The following is a 6,863-nucleotide window of genomic DNA, read 5'->3' as shown; positions in this document are numbered from 1 at the left end:
AAAAGTCAAGGTCTCTTCAAAGGTTGTGTACTTTATGGAACCAGGTGTGACCTCGGACGATGCATTCCCATCAGAGAAGCGCGCCACACACGCACATACATCCAACCCCCACACAGACATGAATGGCATATGTAATTATGTATGACATTTGCATTTTAATTTGAATTTATTTCCTATCGTATCACCAGATCTTGACGCTGAAGCATGTAGATGGAAGTTTGGGTCCTAAGGCATCCTCTCTGTACGCGAAAGCAATTGTCTCCATGCCACAGCTTCAAAATCTGGAGTTAAATCATGTGAAGTTGAATGACGATTTCTATCATCCCATTGCCACGAAAGCATCTAAGTTAGAGGTATATAATAATAACGATGATAATAATAATAGTCACATTTCTAAAGCGCTTAATACTACGTAAGGAGTATTCCTACCAGGTGCCATTTTTACAAGCGCACACATGCCAATCCGACCACAATAACATTTGCATCCTACTGGGTCCCATCTAACACCTGGTGAACAGTGGCAATTGTAGATTACTGTCTTGCCAAAGGGCAATAGTGCCGGGGCGGGACTCAAACCGCGAACCATGCAATCCACGACCCGGCAAGGTGTCCACTGGACCATGAACCTTTACCTCTACGATAATAATAGTAATAATAGTAGATTCTTGTAAAGCGTTCATGTCTGTCAGACTTGACACTCCTGGTGCTTTCCAACTATTACCATGGCTTTAGCATGGCTGCCATCATGTCATAATCTGGGGGGGGGGGGGGGGGGGGGGGGTAAAAAGCCCACTATTTTGCCATCCAATAATTTTCCGGTAGTAACGAAAACTGAAATTATGAAAAATTAGTATTATGGAGTTTTACTTTCATTTATCATGTTTGTTTTAACCAGTTTTAGATTATGTTTAATTTTTATATTATGCATGCTTTATTCATTTTGGTTCTAGATTCTATCCAAGCCAAGTCTTTCTTACCAGGTCCAGGGCCCTCTTGCATAAAGAGTTGCGTTTAAACGCAACTTAATTTTCAGCCAATTAGAATTGAGTATTTAAAAGTTGCTTTTGATTTTTTTAAAAAGTTGCGTTTAATTGTATCTTCTGTGCAAGACCCTTCAGTAAATGACTGGTTTTTGACAATTATTTTTGTTTATAAACATTTCAATTTGTCTTTAACATGTTTTCATCAGATTACGAAGCTGAAGCACGTAGGTGGTAATGTAGGTCCAACTGCATCCTCTCATTATGCGAGAGGTCTCTGCTCCATGCCAAATCTTCAATCCCTGGAGCTTGAAAATGTGCAACTTCTTGACGAAGGCTTCTACAAAGGTTTAGCTACCGATGCAGCTAAAGCGAAAGTAAAGCAATTCATGATATTTGTTTTGCATTCCATTACTTATTACAGTTCAGAGAAAAAAAAGGATAAAAAATTAAGTACTTTTTGTTAGTACCAGAAACGCCTTTATAGCACTATTTCAAATGTTCAATATTTGTTTAAAGGTACTATGTCCCATTTGCAGGCCAAAAAAATTTGAAAAGGTTAAATTCCAACGGCATTTGAAAGGTAATACTAATTTAGACCTTCCCTAAAAAGGGGGGCTTGAAAATGTCTTTAAGTGGGAAAATATCGACTATTGGTTGTCGAATCGACTTAAGAGCTATAGAGTCAGTAAGTAATAGCTTGATTTTCAGACCATTGTACCGAATGGTCATATGTTTTATGCTGCGCAAAGATTGAATCAGTTAAATTTTGGCCATTAAAAGAAGTGGGTTATTGATGTAGACAAATGCTCATGTACCTTTTACAGCTAATTTAATGTATGTTATTACCAAAGAAGAAAAAAGCCAGCCAGTCACTCAATAGTGTCTGACAGTGAAGTCTAGCAGGAAAAAGGTTTCCTTGCATAATTTGAATTTTAGGACACTGCTAACGTTTAAATTTCACAAATAAGACATACATGACATATTCATAATTCCTGCAAAGCTCTACAGAATTTGATGTTGGCTGCAAAAGGGACATAGTATCTTTAAGGACCCCACTAACTGTGCTGTCTTAGCACCAATTGCAGGTACTACTTCTTTTAACACGCAAAAGTGCTACTAATTCTGCACTTCGGATGACAAGTAATACACAGAACACAGAATGCACATAATTAAGCACTTAGGTTCTGGCTGTAGGACAATTACCCCCTGGCCAACTTTCCGGGGTTTTTCGGGGGGGGGGGGTGGGGTGTTTTCCAGGGGGTAATTGTCCTGATACGCTGAGATACTGCACTAGCTCTGCTTCCCTGTATCACCACGGTAGCACTACACACATCTTTTAAAGGTATCTGTTTAACAAACAACAAATCATCTCAGCTTATATCAAAACCATGAACCCAATTTGTCTGTTTCTACTAAAAGTCTTTAAAATATTTGCATGAATTCTACCATAACGTTCCATAACTAATGGATAACACATGGAATATACATTTCTTATTTATTAAAGGGACTTGGTAACATTGTGCAGATGAGAGAAAATGGTGCTAAGGTAGCGACTTCAATGCTAAATGTTTATTAAAAATAATCTGAAAGTTTGAATGAAAACAGACCATTATTAATGATAAAAATAGGGAGAAACTGATCTGATCGATTCCTGAATTCTCCCAACTATTTCATTATAATTTAATAGAATTGTAGATGAATGTAAATCGTCACAAAGCAATGAATTGGCTCTATATGCCATTCCAAACATTTAAGTGTTGACAAATTTTAAAAAAAAATGTTTTGTGTCATACTTGCATGGAAAAACGGTTGGGAAAATTCAAAAATTGGTTGGGAGAATTTACTGTTAGAGGGTGTTGCCTGCGAAGAAAACCATAAATATCTTTGTGGTTCGAGAATGTTTTCATGATTTGTTGCATGTTAGAGGGTTAGTACATTAGAGTAGATATTATAAGTAACATTTCATACACAAATTACAATGTTACATGTACTACCCTCCTAGAGGCTTGAGATGACCTATTACTGTTTCCGTTGCTTGTCGCTCTTTCGCTATTCAAGTTACCTTTTCAAGTTACCTTTCAATTAATTTGTTAATACTCTTATCACTTCACCAGGTTGAGAAGCTGAGACATGCAGATACGACATTGGGTCACGATGCATCCTCTCATTATGGACAAGGTCTATTCTCCATGCCAAACCTTCGATCCCTGGAGCTGGACAAAATGAGTTTGGATGATGAGTTCTATGAATGTATGGCAAAAAAAGCACCAACATCAGAGGTACGTGCATGCTATAATTTTGCAGGTCGAGATAAAAGAAAAACAGATCACTGCCAGAAAAAAATTATACAAAGAGAGAAATGAGAGAGAGAGAGAGAGAGAGAGAAAGAAGGAGAGGGGGGGGGGGGGCAGGGGACCATGGTCCAGCAAGGGAACTGAACTATAATATAAGGCGTTTCCACCACAAATCTTTATTTTTCTATGTATTTTCCTTAAGTGTGTGTGCACGGAGGGAAAGGGGGGATATGCTGCGGTTGAGGATCCACCCATAAGAAGAAGTGAGATATCTCAACTTTTAGTCATAAGCAGTGTTTTGTGGACCTAGGATATGGAATGTGATTTTGCTCAAAATTATATGCTTATTAACATATTTCATCATCAGTCAGTATTGATATGATATCTATTTAACACAAATAACACAAAGTATTCTGCACTTCATAACATGTGCATATGCGACTCTGCAATTCATATCTGTTATAGTAAGTTGCTTTTGACAATCCGTTTCATTCTTATATAAATTATGTTATAATGATGCCTAGACCAGTACTTGCGTAAAAGCCCTTAACAATTGCGATTTTTGCACTCTGTGATCAGGAGAGTGAAACAGATTTCAACATAAAGCGGTCAAGTCATTACTTGTTTAAATTGTCATATTTTTTAATGATACATTAATTCTCCTGTTCCTTGTGGGAAGGTATACTAGTCATGATAGGTTTGTAAGTTGGTTTCAAAGACTTGTAGTTTCCGTTTTTCGGTTTATACAAATTTCACGTCGTTGACTATATTTTGTCTCATTGACAGATTGCCATTTGGAGGCATGTTGAAGCGAGACTATCTTCTGGTTCATCATACCATTATGCCAAAGGAATCTTCGCCATGCCAAACCTTAAATCCCTAGAGCTATGCCGAATGACGATCAGCGATAGCTTTTATGCATCAATGGCTGATGAGGCGTCAAAATCAAAGGTATCATGCCTCTCTAATCTTGGTTGATATGTATAATCTTCTGCGAGTACTTGTATATGTTGAACAAAACTTTATAAACAAAGTTTATTTGTAAACAGTTTTATCGCAAAAGACTGTAAGAAAGAGAATGCATTCCGTATACAGGTATACATCACATTTAAATCAGACACGTGCAATCTGTTAATAACAATTGTTACATCAGAGAAAGAGAATATACATTAGGATCGACTCACAAGGCAACTGATTAAGTCATCCCCAGAACTTTCCATCGTTTCGGACTTAAAGATGAAGTTGAGTTCTGGTCATGCGATTGAATTGTGAAAGAAACGGTGTGGAACCGACCAGAAAAGGTTGATCATCTAGCATATAAGAATTTGTGAGTATTGCAAGGTTCTGGAATCATCAAAATGATAAGAAATTTGGCCAAGTCTTGGTAAAGTTACAAACACTTGCAAAGAAAGATGTATATGGGACTACACGAACACGTGGCGTAAAAAGCCGGCCCCCGATTTTTACGATGTTACATGCATATTTAGAATATGAAGGCATTTGAAGAGCCATGCTTTCCAGGGAACATGTCTTAACTAATGTTCTTCCACACTTGCATAATAAGAATGAGTAATGCTCACAATTATTTTTCACCTCTTCCCAGAACTCAACCTTCTCTTTAAATACAACTTGAATATAAATTATGCATATGTATAGGCTTACATTATTTCCGAGCTGTTTCAACAATGCAATAGCAAAGCTATTTCAGGCACTTGATAATGTATTTCATTACGTTTTCCTGTCATGCCGCCAGATCGAAAAGTGGAGGCATGTAGACGCTGACCTTGGTAACAATGCATCACACCACTACGCAAGAGGACTGTGTACAATGCCTAAGCTTCAATCACTGGAGATGCACCGTGTGAAGCTGACTGACAAGTTCTACTCATCAATGGCTGCAGAAGCGTTACAATCAAAGGTACATTGATCTTGTATAACTTAAAATATTTGCAATTGACATCGATTTGGGTCTTTTTATAGGGCGTTGATTTAGATGCGTTTACCTATAGAAGCCTCTGAAATAAGCCGAATTTAAAGTAGATATTCATTGATTTTAAAAACTAACTTTATTTTCATTATTGCAAAGTTAAAAACTTTTATTCGACAAGGTTATCAAAATTCAATGCTTGGAAACATTCGAAGTAATGATTATTATAAATCACAAAACGATTAAATACAGCCCCGGCATAGCACCTGAAGAGCTCTCCGAACGCTGCTGAGATGTGTGAGATCACAGTATGGACATGATTCGCACAAGCAGACGATGTCCCATGACATCTCACACATTTTCAGTGCCTTTGTTTTCATCTTCTCTTGAGTTCTTTCTCTTACTGCACTATCTTAAGGCTAAATGTATAATCTATTGCCTCACTCTAAACCCCTCACATGGTTTTATTTTGATGACATATGCAGCGATACAAAAATAAAGGAATCTGTCGCTTGTAAACAAAATAAGACGCCATTGTATATTCAGTTGCACACACCGCGGTATGTTCGGCGTTTCAAGAGGGAACAAATGCCGTCCTTAATATCATTCCGGGGGGGGGGGGGTTCGATTTGAAAGTCTGGTTTCTTTGATTGTTAATTAACCCCTATCATGTGTATTTACAAGCAAAATATTTTAGTTATCAGAATCGGGTCATATCCCCTTTTGAATGGTTTGACATGCCATTACATTTATATACACTAAATTTATTATAATTTGACAAATAATAGCTTTGCAATTATGTTCATTCTTTATGGGATGTCGTCTGCTTGGGCAGTATTGGTCCATATTGTGACGTCATTAAAACATCGTTATTTTTCTGGCGAATCTCTCGTAGATCCCAGCTGCTATGGAGGTGGTTGTATTTGTATTTTATCAATCACCCGATATGTAGTTGACCTAAAAACGTATACGATGGCCATCTGTTAGCTTACCAGTTTATAGTGATACATTAATTGACATATTTGTAATTTTCTTTGAATTTCACCTTTAAGTCTTTAAATAGAGTTTGCCTGCTAATCTGGGACAAATAGGATGGGTATTTGTTTTTAAGTATTCGTTTTCCAAATGTAAACACCGTCTTTCTAAACACATACCAAACAACTTATCCATCGCGACACAGTATTGCTGTTTGTATTCTGATATACTTCATCTCTCGAAAAGTTGTTTGACCCGACACAATAAGTTAGTAAAACTCAATATTAAAGATGAAAACTGACGACGCTATCCAAGCATAGTCTGGAGCAGTTGTTTACTTATTGACTATTTACAGGGCAGTGTCATATGGGGGCTGAGTTATGTTAAGTAATACAAGCTAGCTTTTATAAACGATTGCTGGATCTACATGAGAGTCTTCTTTACCGTGTGAGTAAAAAAAAATGTTTACACCTAGAAAACTGCTAGTTATTTTCAAGATCATCTATGAACAGTAAATTATCTTATGAAAGATTGTTTTATCCCAAATCATTTGGTATCATTTTTGTGTGGTATGTGTTCACGCTTGAATGACAGGAGGCATTGTTTGCAAGGGTGAAACAAATCGACTTGCGCCAAAGTTGCTAATGTGATGTATTAAAGTGAGAGAATGAATTAAATGTATCA

Source organism: Strongylocentrotus purpuratus, unplaced genomic scaffold (assembly GCF_000002235.5).
Source record: "Strongylocentrotus purpuratus isolate Spur 01 unplaced genomic scaffold, Spur_5.0 spur5_scaffold_2, whole genome shotgun sequence".
NCBI classification, from domain to species: Eukaryota; Metazoa; Echinodermata; class Echinoidea; order Camarodonta; family Strongylocentrotidae; genus Strongylocentrotus; species Strongylocentrotus purpuratus.
The sequence above is the reverse complement of the archived record's forward strand: the minus strand, read 5'-3'. Positions refer to the sequence as shown.